We start from the raw sequence: 22575 nt of genomic DNA, 5'->3' as shown, positions 1-22575 counted from the left end.
GAATTTCATTAAGTTCTAATAATTAGCAAATATAAATTAATATGCATGGATATCAAATCTAATTCTAGGCAAGTTGAATGAGACAATATAAGTTCTAATAAAGTTTTCACATCTTGAACTGATTTTCAATAAAAGAAATTATTAGGTTTAAAATGCATCTTTTATTTGGGTCTCATTATTGATTCAGGGATATTTCCCTTTGGTAATAAATTTTCCTGTTAGTGAGTGCTCAAATGGCATACAAGTTCTTCTTTGCTTCAAATATCATGCCAATACCTACTTCATTTGCTTATTAAAGGTGTTGTAGGCACAGGAATATATAATACATATACCGCACAACAATGAAAAGACTCCTTTTTAGTTCAACCAAAGCTACCACTTTTTTTTCTTTTGGAAATGGAATATGCGCTTCGCTACCACTTTTAGGACTAACCAGGTGATGGTGGACAAGTTACTCAACAACAAACCGCTCCTCTTCCTCATCTGCAACAAAAGATCACACTAAATTTTTCTCCATGATTCCTCGAACTTTCTCCCACATGTATGAAACAGCTAGGAAACAATTATTTACTCTGAATTAGGAGTCAGACGAGGGAGAGAGAGACAAAGACGAATGGCTCTTCCCCAAAGGATGTGCACCCTGGTAGGCACATCAGAAAGGAAGCTAGGCTCCACCTGTGGTCATCCTCCTCCCACACAGGAATGTTGTGTCCCGGAGCCTCAGAGCTCTCCATGATCATGAGCAGTCCACCCATAAATGGACAGCACATGAGAATGTGGGCATAAATCACTTCCTGTGATCCCCATTTCCAGGGAAGAAAAGCAGTATGCTCTTATCCCGCTAATCAACATCTTTAATCTCTTTGCAAAACAGTGATCACAATACTCCTAGACATGCAATTGTTGCTTCCAACGACTTTGACCCCAGGTTCAATAATCACCTTGAGATTGCTTGATTCTCACACGGCTCCCAGTTCCTGGAAGGACATCCTGTTTCTGTTTCTAGTTCTCTCACTTCAGCAGTTTCCGAGCAGAGGAACGGCACTGCCTTTCTGGCGAGGGGGCAGGGACGCTCATTCCTTATTATTCAGCTGCAGGGCTTGCCTGCAGTTTTAATTTCACCTTCCTTATTTCTGAAGTTTATGATAACCTTGCTTTTTTTTCTAATTCTCTAGAATTCATTTCTTAACTAAATCAAAATGAAAAGGGGAGCTATCCTTTTATTTTTTTAATCTTTAACTTCTTCAAGCTTCAAAGTGGTGTTTTAAAATTAAAATAACTTGGTATTTTTCTATCACATAATGCACAGGCTTTTGACTCACAAGTTTAGAGAATTTACCATTAGTTTAGTTTTCTTATTTCTGTCTTTGACACCCTCTAAATGTCCTTGCAACTTCATATGGACACAAGAATAAAGTAAAAATTGAAACCTGAGCATCTTCATTGCTGATTCTGAATATCCAGTGGGAGTTTCTACTGTGTGACACAAAAAATCTTAATTCACAGAAAATTTTTATTTCTGGGAAAATACTAGTTCTAAAAGCAGAACTTGGAAATATGTAAATATTTGTGACAGGAGACTATATCATTAACATTCCTCTAGCACATTTTTAATATGTCAGTTAATTTATTGAAAGTTGGAATTAATGCAATTGAAATGAAGAAAAATGTAATTATAATGAAGGAGCCTCAATGGCAAAAAGAAAACCAGGCTGTCTATTAATGTCACAGAAACCTGATCACGGCTTCTTACATAACCAAACAGAAAAGGAAAGTGTTTTACAGATTTAATGGTGTCTGGTAGTTCATTGGATTTCTATAGTTTCCTCTTTCAAAAGTCCATTCTATCACTTCCTTTGTTTCATACATACAGTGTGGGGCAAAGAAGGTTTACAGTTGTTCATGTGAAAAATAATGCAATAAGAAGAATTAATAAATAATAATATAAGAATAAACTGTTTTTGTGTGCTCCCAACTATAAGCCTACTTTTGCCCCATCCTGTATATTACATTCCTACCAATGTTTGCTGACCTTCACTGCTCCCTTCCCCTCACCAGTGCCTAACCCCTGTCCCTGCCCTTGTCTTGACTTTGCATGTGACTCAACCTGCTACTCACCAAGCTCCAGACCTTGGAGATGTGTCAAGCTCTAAAATGGCTCATGTCTCATCTGAGATAATCTGTTGGCAAAACACAGACATACTTGACATTACCATTCATGTCATAATTAGCCAGGCTGTAAAAGATAATATTGACCTATTTGTAGCAACACAAAACAACACACAAACTTTCATTGCCCTGACTGTTCAGTGGTCACCAAAGATTCAAATACAGAAGACTTCAGGCCAGAGATGACACACTCCATAAGCCAGACCTTACCCCCTATGGGGGCCTCGGAAATACACCGCTGTGGGAGGCAGAGCTGACTGGCACTCCCCACCGCCACCACTCTGGATCCGCCACTGTGTTTCTGCTGCGGCCACATCTCTCCCTGTCTGTGTGGGGGCAGTACTAACAGAGGTCCAGGCAGCAGGAGATGGGGGTCTCCTCTAAGGGTCAGACTGGGCTCTGGGCCTCCCCTTGAGCTTGGAAAAACTTTCTGGAAACAGTGCCACAGTCTGAGATTCTTCCTACCCAACCTGCCTTTTCTCTGCCTCTCTCCAGTGGGTGTCAGACCCTGCATGACACTCCGGAGGGTCTCCCTGCCCGTGCCCATTGCTTCCTCCTTACCCTGCACAGGCATTTCCTTGGTAAATCTCTTGGATGTCTAATCCTGTCCCAGATGCATCTCAGAGGATGGAACTAATAAAGGAAGTATTGAAGTTGGTGAACTGGCCTGACAAAGAAGACTCTCTCCTGACTACTGTTTAGGCCATTGATGGCTCCAGATACAAGATGGCAATGAGACCAATTCTGAAGGTTTCACTGGTCCTAACCTGGAAAAACATACCTTTGAAGGGAAATGCCCTTGCAAGCATGATTTGAAAGATAACTAGGTTGCGCCAACGCCTTGAATGGGGATAAATGAGAAACAAGGGCTATTCACAAACAGTTGAAGGCTGAGTGTGAGTAGCATGAACCCCTTTGGTAGTGTACAGAAGGTCTTTACTGCCTTCTTTTTTTCCTTACTCTATTTTTCTAACTGAATGCAATGTTAATTTGCTATATTTAATAAAATTTTTAAAGATACTTTAAATGTTTTAGGTCAAGGCATAAGTTAATATACCAATTAATTCAACTTTTCATAAGCCTACTATAAATGTCAAAATTATCTTTTTAATGGGATTTTCATAGTAAACAGGGATGATACCTACTTTGCCACAGTTCCTTGCTGTAGTCATAGTTTGAAATCTTTGTAGCCTTGTCTAAAAGAGTCCTGGTAAAAAGACACAGCTTTCACAGAGCCCTCGGGGCTTCCTTAGCCAACCCTACAAAATACCAAGTAAGATCTCCCTTCCTTGCTTCCTTCTTCCTCGTTCCTTCATTTCTTTATTTCTTTATTTCTATTGCCTTCTTCCAAAAATACTTATGGCAGTTCTAACACAGAACTAGAGAAGACTGAGATGGTATCTCTTGAAATCTCCATCTGTTCATTTTCCCCAGTTCATAGAATGCTGCCCTTAAGATTAATTAAACTTCAAGGGTAAATAAACTATCAGGTCATACAAAGATAATGAAGAAGATTTTTAAATGGAGAGACAGCATGCTACTGTACTGAATACTGTAGGCAACTGTGATACCATGGTATGTATTGTGTATCTAAACATAGAAACGGTACGGTAAAAACACAGTATAAAAGATAAAAAACAGTACACCAGGGTGTGAATGGAGTGTGCAGAACTGGGAAGTTGCTCTGCGGGAGTCAGTGAGTGAGCGGTGAGTGCATGGGAAGGCCTAGGCCCGCCCTCGTGCACCGCTGTAGGGCTCTATAAACACTATACACTTAGGCTGTATTGTTTATAAAACAGCACAAGATTAAATCAAGTGCAAGAGAAAATGACAGTCAACACCAGATCCGTGAGACCGCTGCCGGAAGAAACTGTTTTATAAATAGAAAGAGTACACCTTAAAATAATGATGAAAAGGGCAGTGTAGTAAATGCGTAAGCCAGTAACATGATTATTATCGTTGTCAAATATCATGGACTGTACGTGACTGAATGTGCTGTGCTTTCATACAAAAGGCAATACAGCAGGTTTGTATACACCAGTATAACCACAAACACAAGTATTATCTGCAAATATCTGTAGTCAAGAGCCTGCAGGCAAGATTCTGAATGACCGATTATCTGCTGCCATACAACATCTGAGTAAAAACAATGTGTATAATGCAGGTTGGCTGGTTGCTTCCAAATAAGCTTCAGAAGTTGAGGAAAGAAAATAAGGTCTTGAAATTCCTCGTTTACACAAGGGAGCTAAAAAAAATTCACATTTGTCCTAAAAGAAACTCCTATATTCTATACCCTAACCCTTACTGAAATCGTAGTCCAGGGCCAATTTTTCTAAATATCAAAGCCAAAGTGAAATCTGTGTGATCGGATTGCAATGAAGTCGCTATTTTGAGCCTTAAAGCTCTAAACGTTGCTGAGCTTTCTTTGCCATTAGAAGCATTCTCTTCATCCCTGCCTAAGGTAGTTGCTTATCAACTGAAGAAACTGTAAAGGCCTCCCTGAGGGAGCTGTCTTGCACAGGTTTGTTGATCCTCCCACTACCTTCCTTCGCTTCTAGACCTATAACTAGACTCACATCTCAATGGGTCCTAAAGAATGAGATTCAAGGTTTGACTCATGTAGAGTTGCAAGACACTCCAAAAGAACTGCATGACTTTGCCAATTTATATCATAGAAGCTTGAGGAATATGTATGATAATATATCTTAAGGGTGTGTAATCAAGGTGGAAGGAATATAAATATGGCCAAAGCAGAACTGATTAATGTAAGCTCACTAAGCAAAGATTCCACATTCCCTTAGTTGGCCTGTGTAGAAGACAGCTGGATCCAAGACAATGACAGTAGATTATCATAAATATTATCAAGCAATTGCAGCCGCTGTTCAACTCATTTCCTGGTACATGCTATGCAACTAGTGATCTGGAAAATGTTCTTTTTTTTTTTTTTTTTTGTATACCTATTAGTACAGACCATCAGAAGTCATTTGTTTTCATCTGGCATGGCCAGCAATGTATTTTTACTGTCCTATTTTAGGGCTATATCAGCTCTCAGCACCATGTCATAATCTAGTCTGCAGAGACTTTGATTGCCTTTTCATTCCAATGGAATTATGTGAGTCCATTACATTGATGAAATTGTGCTGATTGGACCTGCTTAGACTATGTAGTGACTGACCACTCAATACATATTAGCAAGACAATTGGATGCCAGAGGGTGGGAAGAAAATCCTAAAAGACCTCAGGAGTCGGCCACATCAGTGAAATCCCTTCCAGGATGAAGAACATGTTGCTGCATCTGACCCCTCCTGACAGCAACAAACAGGTACAATTTCTAGTGGACTCCTTTTTGGAGTTTGGAGGTCACATATATTTTACTTGGGCAAACTAAACTGATCCATTTGCTGAGGGGCCTGAAAACCCCCACTTTTGACTGGAGTCCTGTATAAAAGAAAGATCTATAACAGGTTCATACTTTCATAAAAGTTGTTCCACTTCTTCATTTATATGACCCAACAGATTGGAAGGTGCTTGAAGCATCAGTGGCATATAAAGATGCTATAGGAAGCCTTCGGCAGACTCTTATAAGGAAATACAGCACCGGCCTTTAGGGATTAAAACAAAACCACACCATTCTTTGTAGGTAACATTTTCTTTTTGAGAAATCTATTTTTGGCTTATAATTGGCTTTTAACTGAGACTGATCACATGACCACAGGCCATAAAGTTAGCATGTGATCTAAACTGCCAATCAAGAACTGGGTGTGGTCTAACAAAGTTAAGCATACACTCACTCCATCATAAGATGGACTAGAGCAGGCAGAGAAGGCCAAAGTTACATAGGCCCTAGTCTTACTACAGATTTGCATTTTTTCTCTCAACTTGCACCAATGGCTCATATGAAGTCCCCTATGACCAGCTAAATAGAGAAGAAAAAATCCAGGCTTGGTTTATATATAGAGGGTCCTTCACCGCATGACAGAGGACAGCTGGAGCTGTCTTTCAACCCCATTCTGGGACAGTGTTGTAGGGCTATGGTGAAGGGAGAACCACTCCCACGGGCAAAATTTTGAGCAGTGGACCTGGTCATTCATTTTGCCTAGAAGTAGGCAAACCATGGACTATGTGGCAGTTGGTTTTGTGAAAGATCAAGGACTTGGAAGAAATACAGTTGGAAAATTGGCGGCAAGGAGGTCTGAGTAAGAGGTATATGGACAGATCTCTATGAATGGGGATAGACTGTGAAGGTATTTGCTTCTTGTGTGATGCTCACCAGAGGATGACCTCAACAGAAGTGATTTCAAAAATCAGGGGGACTGATACAGCTCTGTATCAGTCAGCTTTCTTCCCTTGCCCCTCTGCTATTGTCCAATGGACTCAAAACCAAAACCGATGTGATGGCAGGGATGGAGGTTATGAGCCAGTTCAGAAACTGACCACACAGCAAATGTGTCATTTAGAAAATACAAGTTAGTAAGTTAGCTTCTGAAAACTTGCCTTTGGTAACTGGCGTTCAACAAATGGACCCACGGCCAATAATATGTGAATTGCAAAAGCCACAGGAGAATAGCAAATGAATTATTAAATGTATTTGACTGAAAACCTTATATTTCAAAGATATTATATATTTGCCTAAAGAACAATTCCCAGAGCTTAACCTAAAACTATTTGCCTCTCTGTTGCCACGGCGGGAAATATATATATTCAGTTGTTGAGACAATTGGAAAAGCCAAGTTTGAGACTGTGATAGTGTATTTAAAATTCTGTGAGGGTGCATTTCTAATTTCAGATATAAAAAAAAAAAAAAGTTCTGCTTCACTGTCTGTGGCTTTCCATAGACATACGTGCAGGAATAACTCAAACTGTCCATACATCCAGTAGGGGCTTTTGTTTTTCTTTCATACAATGAAGTCTCTCCTATTGATGAAGATTGATTATGAGGGAGTTAATTACCCTCAAGGGAATGAGTTTGGGCCCAGAATAACAAAGTACGCCCTGCAGAGAGATGAGAGTGTCTGCTTCAACTTTTTTTTTTAATTAATTAATTTATTTATTTATATTTTTAGAGAGAGGGGAAGGGAGAAAGAGGAGAGCAACATCAATGTGTGGTTGCCTCTCGCATGCCTGCAACTGATGGGGACCTGGCCTGCAACCCAGGCATGTGCCCTGACCGGGAATCAAACCAGTGACCCTTTGGTTCACAGGCCAGTGCTCAATCCACTGAGCCACACCAGCCAGGGTGCTTCAACTTTTATGGCCATGTGTGAATATATCCTCAGTTCCCTACTAAGATAAATAGTTTAGCACTTCTAGGAGGAGTGAACCATGCCCAGGAGCAATTGAGAACACTGGGAAGGGAGGGAAACTGCAGGAAAATATTTATGCCATGGAATCACCAAACTAATGTCAAAGGTGGCAAATCTTGAGGAATGGGAAGTCCCTTTTTTTTTTTTTTAATGTAGTAGAGGACATGTCTCTTTTTCTCACAGCAATTTGTTTACCCACTGGCATTTAATGGCAACTTTTCTTCCTGAAGGGACATTTCATTGTTATTTCCTTTAAAGAGTTGGCTTCTTGAAATTATATAAACACCTACTTTTGAATCTTCATGGGAAAAATCCAAAGCTCAAATTAGCAGGCTTCTTTGGGTTTTAGAACATGTTGAAACAAAGGGTATTTTATTTTATGGATGCCTTTACAACAGTCATTTGTGAAAATGTGTTACTTATAAACAACTTTTAGAATTCCCCTTCTAATTAAAAAATGAAATTTGTCAAGAACATGAGTAATGACTTTGGAAGTCTAAGTTTTTTTATTTGTTTAAGGCTGATGAGCATTTTTCACCACTTGACCAAACAGACAGGGCTTCATATTTGTAAGTCAATATTCAGTGATGATTAATGTTTTCTATGACATATCCCCAGTTTTTGTCTGAGTTTCCCTCATGGAAAGTACCAAAAATTTTTAAAGAACTGGGCAGAATGAAGCAAGTTTGATGGATATTTTTTTTAGATGATCACAAAGTCTTCCCCTCCCTGTTTTCACAGCTTTGTAATGTAACACCTGCATGATGTGATGCCCTTGCAAAATGATGCTGGAGATCCTTCCAGACAGAGAAGACCGTTTCTCCATCCTTTGAATCTCGGTTGGCCATGTGACTAGCTTTGACCAATGGGACATTAGCGAATGCAACACTAATAGAGACTTAAAAACTGCTAGCACATTCAGGCTTCTCTTTTTCCTCTTAAAACCCTCCTGCCACCATGGGAGCAAGTTCAGTCTACCAACTGAGTGATGACAGACAAGGAGGGGAGGTCACCTCTAGAGTTGAAGCTGAGGCCTCAGACATGTGACAGAGTCCAGCAAAGAAGAGTTGAGAACCTGGCCCTCATTGCAAGGGCTGGCCAGCAAGCCCTAACATTGCCCACACACAGACTTGTAAACTAAATAAATGGTTCTTCTTTTAACCACTACATTTTGGAATGGTTTACGCATAGCAAAAGTTAACTGATGCAACTGACTGGCTCCGTTAGTCAGAACATAGTGCTTATAAGGCTGGGGTCCAGTCCAGAGTTTCTCAAGTCAAAGTCTTCAACAGTCATGGTCAGAGGCACTGAAGAGGACTACCTATATGAAATAAAGGCTGGCCTTTGAAAGAGCCAGACCTGGGTCCAAGCCTGGCTCTGCTAGGCTAATTTGAGCTAATCATTTTATTTCACCCTCTAAGACGAGATTCTAGTGCCCCTCTTTTCCTACCCTGTGACCCCCACTAAAGAGCCATGATGAGTAATACAATTTCTTAAGAATGCTTATTCTTGAGAAAAAGCAACAGAAATATATTCTCTCTGAGGCTAAACATCTATGTACCAAGAATGTAGCTGTATGAAAAATGCTAACTAGATACAGTGATTCATAGATACAGTAGTCCCTCTATATATCATGGTTCACTTATGGCCTCACTGTATCGCGGGATTTTTAAAAATATTATATTTAATTATTTATTGCAGATTTTTTTGCTATATCGCAGGATTTTGTGGTACTGTATACATATGTTGTTAAAGTTACGTAGATTCAAGAGTGTAGAATATGTTTAAGAACGTAAGTAGTGTTTATAAAAGTGTGGAAAAGGTTAATAAGGGAGTGGGAAAAGTTAATAAGGGACTGGGAATGGTTTATAAGTGTGTGGGAAGGGTTTATAAAGCTTTAAAATATATAAATCTACTAAAGTAAATGTAAGGTTCCTACTTGGCGATTCACCTATCGCGGGGGCATCTAGAATGTAATACCCGCGGTAAGTGAGGGAGTGCTGTACTATAGTGCTGTATCTTCTAAGACATGGCAGGTGGCAGCAAGTCAATAATCTCATCTGAATCAGAACCTGAATCTCCAATAGCCAAGCACTATGAGGAGAACAATTAGCAGCCACTTATCTGACAGGCTATTTTCTCCTTTTCAAAGGTATCCATCTTCTGTAATGGATACCAGGGGTTTTCTCTACATTTATTCATCTAACAGTTATTTACCCAAACTTACACTTATTTGCCCAACATTATGCTGCAGCCATGAAGACATCTGAGTTGGAATTTTCACAGTTTAGTTGGTAAACTATACCTAAAAGGCTAAGCAAGATCATAAAACCCCAGTGCTGAGTGCAGCATCTAGGCATGTAAAACCAACCAACAAACAAAAGTGTACATAATTTGGATACGAGAAAGAGTTTAAAAACACAGAGAAAAGTCCTTGAACAAAAGTCTGTGTCATAAAAAGTAGATTCTGTTATGGGCTGAATGTTTGTGTCACCCCATAATTCATGTGTAGAAGCCCTAACCACTAATGTGATGGTATTGGGGGGAGGGGGCATTGAGAAATAATAGGTTTACATTAGATCAAGGGGTAGAATATTGTGATGGAATTAGTGTCCTTAGAAGATTAAGACCAATCTCTCTCTCTCTCTCTCTCTCTCTCTCTCTCTCTCTCTCTCTGTCTCTCTCCCCCTCTCTCTCTGTCTCTCTCCCCCTCTCTTCTGTCCACACATACACATGCAAGCACTAAGAAAAAGCCATATGAGCGAGCACACAGCAAGAAGGCAGCTGTCCACAGCCCAGGAAATGGGTCCTTCCCAAGAACCAGAAGCATCAGTACTTAGATTTGGTACTTTCCAGGTTCCAGAACTATAAGAAAGTAATGTCTATTTTAAGGTACCCAGTCTATGATATTCTGTTACAGCACCAAGAGCTGACAGAGATAGTTTCCTTTCACAGTGTCAAAATTCTGTGTATTTTTTATTCTTGTCACTGTGACTCTTACAACAGAATATATGTCTCCTGTACTCTTGTAGAATGAGAAAGGCCATATGGCTACCTCTATTCTTATAACCACATTACTGGCTTTTAAATCAAGTGACCTTTCCTTGGATCACAACATGGGATCCACATGGTACAAACAGCTTACATCCCCTGTTAACAAAGCTAATTAAGTTAAGGTGGTCTCCTAATCCTATTTGCCTTTCCATTTTCTCAACATCAAGGAAAAGAAAATTAGATCAAAATTAATGTTTAGGCTCAAGAGACATTGGACTTCATGCCTACTCTCTTTATTACTCCAAATGTAATTAAGTATGTTGACTTCAATAAATAAATGTACCTTCTGCTATGCATGCATTGATTTCAACAGTAATGAGTTTGCATTCGTTATAAATTATTTTAGCCAGATAGTTAATACACTCTTGTTTATTTCTTCTATCATGAAAAAGAATGAGTGTTTGCTTACTTGTTTGAACATACTGGTTATTCAATGATCTTTTTTATGCTGCTAAATTGCATTATTGATCTGCTGCACTGTCCCAAGAGCACAGACACCATTCCTTATGAAGATTTAAGTACATCCATTTTTATTCTAAACAATGTAATGGGATTCTTAAAATCACTAAGCCACTAGGTGAACATCTTGAAAATAATCAATCATATTTTTAAGTGCCTAAGATTTATCTTGAATGATGATCTTCAGTCTCATAATTTTCTTTGGTTACTTAATAATCCAGTTTTATCAAACTTGTAACTTATTATATAATTCCCATTCTCTTCATTCCTTACATATTTGTTCTATCTGCTCACTTCTGGTGTTTTTCTTTCCCACCTTTATCTTATTCCTTTTTCACAGATAACCACTGCCTCCCTAACTGAATCACTTTCTTGCTGGGTCTCGGTAAGTTAAAATACAAAAGGAAGAAAGTCTAAGGGTCAACTTCACTTTCAAATACTTACCAATGACTTCTTTCCCTTTCTTTGAATACAAATAAATAGATCAGATATATATATATACTCACAGACACACCTAGAATGATGTTTTGCCAGAAATGGGCACGCTGTGCTCCAGTCAAGTTGACAAATGAAATTAACCATATTTGACTTCCTTCTCACAAAAATATACAGCAACATCATATTCAGAGACTTTCACTAAACTTATTTTTCATAGCAATGACTCTCTATCACTTTAAGAATGGGGCACTGTGATCCACAAGATATTATATCTTACTGTACAGAGATTACTAGGTATTCCAATCATTCTCCTAAGCCCAGGAAACTAAAAAACAAACTAGCTGATACATTAATAACATGAGCTGCATGTCACACAAACTCTTCCTCTTGCCCATCACGTGAGAAGGGAAGCAATATTTTAGGCTCGTTCCTACAAATGAATTTCTGTCCCAAAGGGCTACCATTGCTTGATCTCCCAATGATGGGCATATTAGGACAATCAGGACTCAAACTGCTTACTCCTTCAGAGCACAGGCCAATGCATTATAACCTCAGATGGGTTAGGAACAGTGCACGGATTCCCCTTACAATTTCTTCGTGCACCTGTACCAACAGTTGTAAGTACCAAGATTTCCAACTCTCTCAGAGTCTAGAAGCCCTGCGGCATACCCTCAGAACCCCCCCAGGGCTGAGAAACCCAGACTCATTCCAATAAGGAAAACACAGCTTATATCTCGGTTTACATCTAGACCTTTCCCATGACTCGTCGTTGGCAGCCGTCCGTCTCGAGAGACGATGGTGTACCTTCTTAAGAGTCTATCTGCACCGCCGAGAATGGCTGTGCAGTCCGACTCGGGAGTGACACGGTATCTGTCTCCTCCCGTGTTGAATCGACATCTTGCGATGATGCTGAAGCTACAGAGCCTGGGCGGGGTGATATGGAGGGTCTGCTGTTGCCCATGCAGCAGACCCCCCCCTCTCTTCGCAGCTGAAGGATCCAAGGGAAAGACGGAGTCAATACAGCTTGGGTTCAGGTGCGCCGCAGGAGTTGCCGGTGTTGACTACAACGTCAAACCGCCTTAGGGACTCCGGCTCCGGATTTTCTGTCGGGGTTTACTCCCTTAGCCTTTCCCCTGAAGAGGTATGCCGCAAGGCAGAGGAGGTTTTTTTGGAGTCAGAGTTTTCCTTCTCTGATGTGCCCTGACTGGAAGATCGAACCAGCGACACTTAGCTCGCAGGCCGACGCTCAATCCACTGAGCCAAACCAGCCAGGGTTTTCCCATGACTAACCCAGGGGTTTTGAAAGTCTGTAGAAGCTACCAATCTGCATCAGTTTGTGTCCACTGAGGAACATACATTAAGACATGATTATAAATAAGCACTGGAGATGCATTCATGGAAACACCTGTGGAGGATGAAGCGGGACATGCTGCCATAGGCAAGGACAATATGCAGATAAAATGCAGGGTTTGCGCTAATGCGGGAATTCCTCAATCCAGCACCTCCAGGTTGCTCAGTCATTCGCTGGGAGCAGCCTCCAAAAAGTATGGCCTGGTGTGAACATGGGGATCCAAAGGTATGGCAGCTGGAGCTGTCAATAAGCCAAGCCCCATGCAGAATATGCTGAAGAAGGAAGACTGGAGTCAGGGCTTCTATATCTGAGCCATGCCTTCATGAGAATTCTGGTTATCTTGTCTAGAGATTTGAAAAGTGAGAAGCAGGAAATCGCTGCCAAAGGCAGACTTCTATACAGCTCCCAGAAACTTTTTTTGAGGCTGCCTGTACACTCATGTAGCAGAGTCATTTTGTGAACTACCTGAAGCATCTCACCACTCCCCATACGTTCAAGTAACTCCATTGGTTTGGCCAAGCACCAATATAGCTGAATACAGACACAAAAAGGGAAAGTCTTGACTTTGGGATTTAAAAATAGACACTTGAATTTACAACAGAGAGAAAGCTTTGTCAAAGAGGGGAGCTGAGGCATAAAACAAAAGATGTTTCCTGTTGGTCTTTTAGTTTCTCAAAATTAGGCCTTAAAGAAGCAAAAGCATAAAGTATATCCTATAAATTAAAGACTAAATGTAAAGGAGATTAAGAGCCAGTTTATTTCCTATCTCTACTCCCAATACTAAGTAAATATTGCCAAATATAAAATAGGGAGAAAAGGAGAGCTTTGATGATAGTTAATCCCTGAGAAGGGTCTGATGTCCCCATAACCAAGAACTCAAACCAGGGGGTATTAGGCATGATAAACCCCAAGGTGAGGTTGGACCACCAGACAAAGAAAATGGTGAGGGACCTGTGTCTTCCTTCCTGATGAAGCCTAGGGAAGTCATATGAGCTGCATACCAAGATTGGTTAACAAAAAATTTGAGGGGCAAAAAAATTCATTCTTCCCTGCAGTTTAAAAAGCAGGGACGCATGCTATCCATAAGGGACTAACACAGGTCCAGAGGCATCTCAATGGGTACCAGAATGAATATCAACAACCTTAATGCAGACAGGACATGGTACGTAGCAGGGAATCCACACAGTAGCCCAGAACCCCCTCAGCCACCTAGGAGGAACAGCTGGAAATGACTTAGAAAACATCCAAATAAGGGAGCTTACACAACTGACCAGATTCAGTTTTCTGACATGAGGTATAATGAAAGCTCAGATTAAATTCAATTATGGAAAAATTATGCACTTATCACCCTATGTTTTGGGGCCAAAGAAAATATATCTAACATTCCCTAACTGGACGTTCCAACAGAAACTTCTCTAATAGCCTGAAAGAGCTGAGATATCTCTATTTTAAAATATTGCAAAAAGTGTTGTTGAATAAGAGCATAATTTGTGGCCTTGCTCATTTATGCATAAGAAGTACAAATTTTACATTAAAGCTCAACTGGGAACATTTAACAATAAACATTTTGTGTTGAAAATATAATTTGGTATTTGGATTCAAGGGACAAGAGACCTGCTCAACTAACTTTAGGGAAAGAGGACTTGTTGGACGAGAATCGGCACGCACATGAACAGGACACCATCTGCAGCTGAGGTGACGCCAGAGACTGGACGCTCCTTCAGTCTCCTCGATCTCTAATAGTGTCTTTCTCTAGGTGTCCAAAGTTGATGTCATTCTCTGGATTTCTTTGCATATCCCCTCAATCTCCGTCAACGCGCTTCTCTGAGTAGTCAGAGTTGCCGTCCATTATGGCCACGTGGCCCAACTTTCAACCTCAAACAATACTGCCAACCAAAACTTAGTTCAAATCCCTAAAACAGAGAACTAGATTGGCTTCTTTTTTCCCTTCAAGTAAACCACACAGATAACAACACTCTGGCCAATCTTAGACTGACGTTAGGTCAGTTACTCTCCCTAAATCTAGTCATCTAACCAGCTCTGTCCTCTTAGAATAGGCATAAGACTCATTTGGGTCATAGGGCTGTCTTTCCATCAGGGTGGACAGGCAGAAGAGTTTTACTCAAAAATGGGCAGTGGGTTTGCTAGGAATTCTTAAGGTTGGCACATCCAGTTCACCTGAGGGTTAAGAGCTGCCCAGAGATGCAACAATTTTCTGTTTTCCAAGAATCTCTCGATAATGCTAGATGGACAGCCTCAGCAGCATAGGGGATGGATGGTAAACATGCCCCTTTTCAATATCCTACAGAATGTCTGGATCTGATTTTGAGGTATTTTCACATTTTCTACTCTCTAGCTCCACTTAAAAAATGAGAAGTGACCATAGAAATGCATAATTATTACCCTTTCTAAGATTGACTGTTAGAGTCGAAATGTGATATTCACTTGACTAATTTGGCTGCTTTATATATATATGCAAGTCTATTTTTGGCCCAAAACATTTTACATAATGACATTGCAAAGGCAATAGAATAAAAATAGGAAAAAAACTCAGTGTCAACTGTATGCCTTTAATTCTAATTTAATTTATACAGCGAGTCTCAAGCACACTTTGGAGTGAGCCTCTTCAGCCCAAAGAATATTTTAAAGCCTGTATCCACAAAGAAAATAGAAGTGTGTTACAACATTTCTTCTTCCATTATCTCTAAATAATTAACCTCATTTATTCACGACTCCTTGAGTTAGTCTATCAAGTCCCGTCCCTTTTTCCTTGTGTGTCATCAATGCAAAGTTTCCTTCCCACCTTCTCTGTAGGGTCTAAGTCAGTGGTTCTCAACCTTCCTGATGCCGTGACCCTTTAATACAGTTCCTCGTGTTGTGGTGACCCCCAACCACAAAATTATTTTCGTTGCTACTTTATAACTGTAATTTTGCTACTGTTATGAATCGTAATGTAAATATCTGATATGCAGGATGTATTTACTGGTTTAGCTCAGTGGATTGAGCGTCGGCCTGCGAGCTAAGTGTCGCTGGTTCGATCTTCCAGTCAGGGCACATCAGAGAAGGAAAACTCTGACTCCAAAAAACCTCCGCTGCCTTGCGGCATACCTCTTCAGGGGAAAGGCTAAGGGAGTAAACCCCGACAGAAAATCCGGAGCCGGAGTCCCTAAGGCAGTTTGACGTTGTAGTCAACACCGGCAACTCCTGCGGCGCACCTGAACCCAAGCTGTATTGACTCCGTCTTTCCCTTGGATCCTTCAGCTGCGAAGAGAGGGGGGGGTCTGCTGCATGGGCAACAGCAGACCCTCCATATCACCCCGCCCAGGCTCTGTAGCTTCAGCATCATCGCAAGATGTCGATTCAACACGGGAGGAGACAGATACCGTGTCACTCCCGAGTCGGACTGCACAGCCATTCTCGGCGGTGCAGATAGACTCTTAAGAAGGTACACCATCATCTCTCGAGACGGACGGCTGCCGACGACAACGATTTACATTCTGACAAATTGAACATAATTAAAGCATAGTGATTAATCATAAAAACAATATGTAATTATATATGTTTTCCGATGGTCCTAGGCGACTCCTGTGAAAGACCACAGGTTGAGAACTGCTGGTGTAAGCTGACTCAGCTCATAAAATGATGTCCTTCTACTCTTCTCTCAAGCCTTGATCATGTACAATCAACATCATCAGCTCCTTTGTCATAAAATAAGGGAGAAGCTATAAGATGTTCTCATACCCAGCAGACAGCTCACCTGGTCTACAGGAAACACTGCCACTGTGTATTTCTAGATACATCTTTGAACAGGGAGCACATCGGGGGAAAGAAGTTAGAAAGTAAGGGTTCACTCAACTTCACCACCATTGATTGGGTCACAGAGGCTTGCTATTGTCATTTCCGTTTTAGGTGTTACCTAGAGTTATAGCTAATATCAGAAAAAGATGTGTATTTGTTTTAAAAGATCTGACAGTTACCACTCGTAGCAGATCAGAAACAGTTTTAAATAGTTTAGGGAATAAACTAGCCATGTGAGGCTCATAAGGAGAGGTGACAATTACAGGCACAGTTAAGGCAAGCCTGCTTGTTAGGGATTAAGGACTTTTCCACTTGCATAAAGTACGGCTGAGATAAGAAAGTCCATGTGCTTCCTTGATGGTTGTGATTAGCAGGAAGAGCAGAGGAAAAGGAAGAGCAATGCATGCAATCAACTCGTAGGCACTATCAGTTCCCAGACTCATTGTTAAGTGACTCTTAGGGGCTGGGGTGAGTGAGGGCATGAAGAGAGGCCGGGGTTGTTACAGCAATGGATATCTCTCCCCAGAAGGACACACCGGGGACATGAATAAATGGATCCTCCTAACACTGACATTTCCAAACTATTTGGTCAAAAGACGCAAATAGCTGGACAAATCTCTCACCTGCTGTTAGCATCCCAAAGTTGGGGAATTATTTCAAACATTGCCTCTAGTTGAGAGCTAGCTCTAACACTCAAATAAGCGAACAAGCAAAAATTTCAAATGATGCAAAAATTCCACATTTGGAACAGACATCAATAAGATGATGAAAACTCTAATTACCCTAATGATTATTTTCTTAATTCTAAAAGCAAGTACTTCAATGTCAACATGCAGCTAAACAGATCTAAAGAATACCAAAAACTCAGACTGCCACCTCCTCTCTGTAAGTGCAGGATTTAAAAATGACATCAGATTGAAAAACAATAGAATGAGAAAGACGTGATTCATTTTAGAGCTTACATGCTCTCAGACAAATGGTAGTTGAAGAAAAAGAAGATGCAAGAAAAGGCACGTAAGGGAAGGGGGTAGGGAAAAGTTCGATGATTTTCAGTTGGCTCCGATTTATTATTAAAGACAAATGTGGGTTTTTATTTTCTAGTAGCCTGAATTAAAAATTGTCTACACTGTCAGCATAACATGTCTTCTTCTTACTATTCACACAAAAGAAATGCTAGTGTTAGGGAATAACTCTCAACAGATTAAAGGTTAACCTTGAGCCTACTGAAATCCAGGGGATTGAAAGATACTATCCACCTTAATGTGTGTGCTGCATTCCAGTACCTCAGGATCATACCTTTAATAAAAGCCAGTTAAGTCTAGGTGGGTAAAGGACAAAGATTCTGACTACAGATGGAATAAGCCCAAACCAAACAGGCTTACTTAAGCACAGTAGGGAAGTTTCTGGTTCACAATAGAAGTGTTCGTGGGAAGTGGGGACTGGATGTAGGTCTCAGATGACATCACCAGGAATGTGGCCAAGCTCTCCTTTATGCTGCATCTTTCTCTGGGATGCTTTCCTGTGTGATTAGATTTGCCTCATTACAGCTTTAAGGTCATCAGAAAGGAAATTTCCCTTTCCACTTACTCCCGCAGAAGTCCTGAAATTGGGACTAACCCGGACCGTGTGTCTCACACAAAACCAGTACCCACAGCCAAGGAAAACCAGTTGTGCTAAATAGGCAGGCCGGTAAATGAATGCAACCATTACTCCAATGAGTAGGATCCACTGCACTAAATTATATGGGCTGCAGTGCAAGAAGGGTGGTCTCCAGAAGAAAATATGGGTACAATTACTGATCAAAAGAAGCTTAGATGCTGAGTGGTCAATAAAAATGGTCTTGGTGGGAGTCAGGCTTCTCCCTGTCAGAGTGGGAGGTTACAGGTAAGTAGTAGGAGTTAGCTAGAATAATCCTTGTGGTGATGGAAGAGAGTTAATCATCATTAGCGGATATAACACAGATGATCACCTATAGAAATATGTACAGATATATGTATACACAGGCATGTGTATTTCCTTGTTCTAGCAGCTAAGGCAGCCTGGAAGCAACAACACACCAGCAGCAGCAAGCACCCTTACCGCACAGATCTTGTTTACTCAGACCATTCTGCCACAAAAGGAACCAAGGCTCTTCAAAGAAATGGCTAATACTAGGATTAGGGCAGAAAGTATACAAGATCAACCTGTCTGGCCATATAGTGACAGAAAGTAAGGATGTGCTCCAAAACCAGTGAACAGACAAACAAAAACCCCACGATGACAGAGGTACGTTGCATGGATGCAGGAGCTGACTGGGAGAGTTCCCAACAGCCAAGGGTAGAGAATGGCACACAACAAATCAAGTCGGGTCGGCAGCCGTCCGTCTCGAGAGACGATGGTGTAGCTTCTTAAGAGTCTATCTGCACCACCGAGAATGGCTGTGCAGTCCAACTCGGGAGTGACACGGTATCTGTCTCCTCCCGTGTTGAATCGACATCTTGCGATGACGCTGGAGTGTCCTCTCCAGTGAAGCTGAAGCTACAGAGCCTGGGCAGGGTGATATGGAGGGTCTGCTGTTGCCCATGCAGCAGACCCCCCCTCTCTTCGCAGCTGAAGGGTCCAAGGGAAAGACGGAGTCAATACAGCTTGGCTTCAGGTGCGCCGCAGGAGTTGCCGGTGTTGACTACAACGTCAAACCGCCTTAGGGACTCCGGCTCCGAATTTTCTGTCGGGGTTTACTCCCTTAGCCTTTCCCCTGAAGAGGTATGCCGCAAGGCAGCGGAGGTTTTTTGGAGTCAGAGTTTTCCTTCTCTGATGTGCCCTGACTGGAAGATCGAACCAGCGACACTTAGCTCGCAGGCCGACGCTCAATCCACTGAGCCAAACCAGCCAGGTATTATGCCTAAAGTAAGTCACTCTTAATAATGTGACTCAAGGTTCAAGATGGCAGCATTATAACACCAAGTATAAATGTCCATGAATCCCTAAACTATGAATCAATGATTGTATAAATAAACAAATGAATGGGATAAAACAAATATCCCTTTCAGAAGAATTCCAGATAATTTATGTAGATACTTCACCTTCAAGGAGGCAGAGCAGAACTCCCCACTCTTTAAGTGTGAGCTGAGCACAGCACCTTCCTTCTGAAGATGACAGGATGGAGAGAGGGGGTAAAGAGGAACTTCAGAGGGGAGGAACCGGACAAGAACTGCCTCAGCCAGGTGAGCAGGGTTGACATCAACAGTGCTAGGTCACGCCGAACTGCATTCTCTTGACATGGTGTGTGGAGAACGGCGCTTTATGGGCTTTCCTCCTAAAAACCTGGAACCCCAGTCTAATCGTGAGAAAAACACCTGGCAGATCTCCATTGAGGGGAATCCTACAAACTAGCTGTCTATTACTCCTTGAAACTCTCAAGGTCATCAGAACCAAGGGAAGTCTGAGAAACTGTCACAGCCAAGAGGCAGCGATAACTAAGATGGAATCCTGGGACATAAATAAATGAAAAATAAAAGGGACATTAGAAAAAAAATGATCGAAGTTCAAATAAGGTATGGGCTTTAGTTAACAATATTGCATCAATACTGACTGGTTCCTTAATTGTGACAAACGTGCCATACAGATATAAGATATCCATAATAGGAGACACTGGCTGCAGGGTAAAAGGAACTCCTATACTATCTAAACAACTCTGGTGTATTATTTTGGTGTAATAAAACATAAAATTGTTCTAAAACAAAAAATTAATTTGAAAAAATTGGGCAAGGCATAAAATAATCAAAGGGTCAAAGAGAAGGAAAGCATGACAGAAAAGTCAAGGGACATAGAAAAACATTATCCACCCATTAAGATCTCAAGAAGAGAAAATGGGAGAAATGGAGGAGAGAGAGAGAAATAATTCCCCCGTCTCCATAAATCCACATCCAAATCCCCAGAACCTGTGAATATATTAACTCACATGGGAAAAAGGATTTTGCACAGGTGATTAAGGCTAATGACTTTGAGATGAGGAAAGTATCTTCTGTGACTATGGTTCTATGGAGATCGTGAGCAGCTTTTCAGTATTAGTGCTTCTGAGTAAATCTGGGTCAGAGAGTTCTATTTCGTAGAAGTTGTCGTGTGTACTGTGCAGTGTTTAACGACATCCCAGCCTTTACCTACTACATGCTAGTTACACCATCCCTCCCCCAAGCTGTGACAACCAACAATGTCTCCAGATATCTCTGATGTCTCCTGGGACGCAAAATACAAGCTATTAAGAACCACCATGTAAAGAGAATGACAAAATTCTCATAAAGTAAACTCAGTTAACTAGAGTTTAAAGAGTTTGGGTTTGGGAACCATGTTAAACACGAGACTGGAGCTAAGTATAAGAGTCACATGTCTGGCCAGTCTACAAAGAGAGAACGATGGGATTAGGATAAATTGTGATGCAAAAAGTTGAGACGGTTCTTGAAGCCAGATATTCCCGTTGGGTAGTTAACTTTCATGTAGGTTCTGTTTGTTGTGAAAAGTTTCTCTTATGTTTGTGCATCAGCTAATATAATATATTTTAGTCACCATAAAAGACAGATTTCCTGTGGCTTAAATCTGTTTTGACCTATGCTGAAACTATTATTAAATATTTTAATACTTATAACATGTGTGTTTTAGGACTATGTCTTAATCTAGAATTTAATGAAAAAAAAAAATACCCATAGTAAAATCAGATGTCCTCTCATAACTGAAAATTAGTGAACATACTTGGAAGGGGAAAGAGCATTTCAAAGGAGTCCTAGTAAAGAATTATAACTAACCTACACCCTCCCAGAGAGTTACCAGTTTAAAAACTTTGTACATATTCTATAGATCCATGATGGGCATGATGGACAGTTCAAGTAGCAAAAGAGAATATACAGTAGGATCCCTTTCAAAGTATTTCCACAGGAAAAAAAATCTATAATAATATACACAAAACTTCTTCTCAGAGGATGGGACAATGAATGTGTTTCCATATTCACATCCCATGTTTCATGTCTCTGTCACTTTTGAAATCAGAAAAATAATTAATAGATCTTGGCAAGAAATATCATGGCCTTACCATCAATACGCGAATGTAAGTCTTCACTGTCCTTGATGAGGTCCCAGTGTGGAAAGAAGAGTCCAGTGGAAACAGGAGAAAGTCCTCATGCACCTTGATATTTTCCATTAGTCATGGAATAAAGGGGCTGTTGCTCTGCGAAAGAAGAAAAAGGCATATTGACGAAGCCGTCGGTAGGGAATCCCTGAAAACAACCAGACAAAGGAAGCAGCTCAGGTGCTTGGCTCGGAATGGAGTCAGGAAACCCTTGTCAGGAGGCAACCAGAACAAGCAAATCAACCTCCTCTGTGCCAGCAACCTGTGTCACATGACACATCCAGCTGAGCCGCGGGCATGTCCACGGAGGTCAACCACCTTATCAACTGTCAGCTGAAGGCACAGGACTTAAACTTGTGTTTAAAACAGACAGATTTTTTTTCTTTTTTCTTTTCTTTTCTTTCTTTTTTTTTTTTTTTACTTTCTGGGTCTGTGTATGAATAAGAACAGAGACTTCCCTGAACAGTGTTCCTGACTGCTCACATGCCTCTACAATTAGCTAAATTATAAAACCGAATCTAGTATCTTTCTGCTCTAGGAAAGGGGAAATTCTAACTAAAGACTCTTACCCAATCCCTCTAAAACAGCTGGCGTATAGAATCTCATCACCTGCTAGAGAAAGGTTTCCAACATACATTTTAAAGTTTCTTATGCCTGTAAAAACATTGTTATCCCTTGAGGGACATTTCCATCTTGGACCTGAAGAGCTAAAGCAATGAAGGCACCTGCTAATAATGGCCACAGCACATTTAACCTTGCCGTGAAATTCTAAGTTACTTGGGTCCCCACTAGTGAATTGAAGGTCTATCCAACAATGCCTGATGAATCCTAAGTATAATTCACCCACTTATCCAATAGTTTGCCCATTAAATAGAAGCCAACACATTGTATATTTTTTCCACTAC

At 40.8% G+C, this 22575-nt stretch overlaps 1 long non-coding RNA gene across 1 annotated transcript in view; it reads right to left on the bottom strand.

Moving 5' to 3' along the window:
• Nucleotides 1–21805, bottom strand: part of LOC149999248 (uncharacterized) — a 66939-nt gene extending 45134 nt beyond the window's left edge. Inside the window, exons 1-2 of the long non-coding RNA XR_016513374.1 lie at nt 21635–21805; nt 2119–2180 (exon numbers count right to left, since the gene is read on the bottom strand). This is a non-coding gene — a long non-coding RNA (uncharacterized LOC149999248). The remainder of the gene's footprint in view (nt 1–2118; nt 2181–21634) is intronic.
• Nucleotides 21806–22575: the final 770 nt, after the last annotated feature.

This window comes from Furipterus horrens, unplaced genomic scaffold, assembly GCF_987537825.1.
Source record: "Furipterus horrens unplaced genomic scaffold, mFurHor1.1.pri manual_scaffold_10, whole genome shotgun sequence".
Taxonomy (NCBI): domain Eukaryota; kingdom Metazoa; phylum Chordata; class Mammalia; order Chiroptera; family Furipteridae; genus Furipterus; species Furipterus horrens.
The sequence above is the reverse complement of the archived record's forward strand: the minus strand, read 5'-3'. Positions and strand labels throughout refer to the sequence as shown.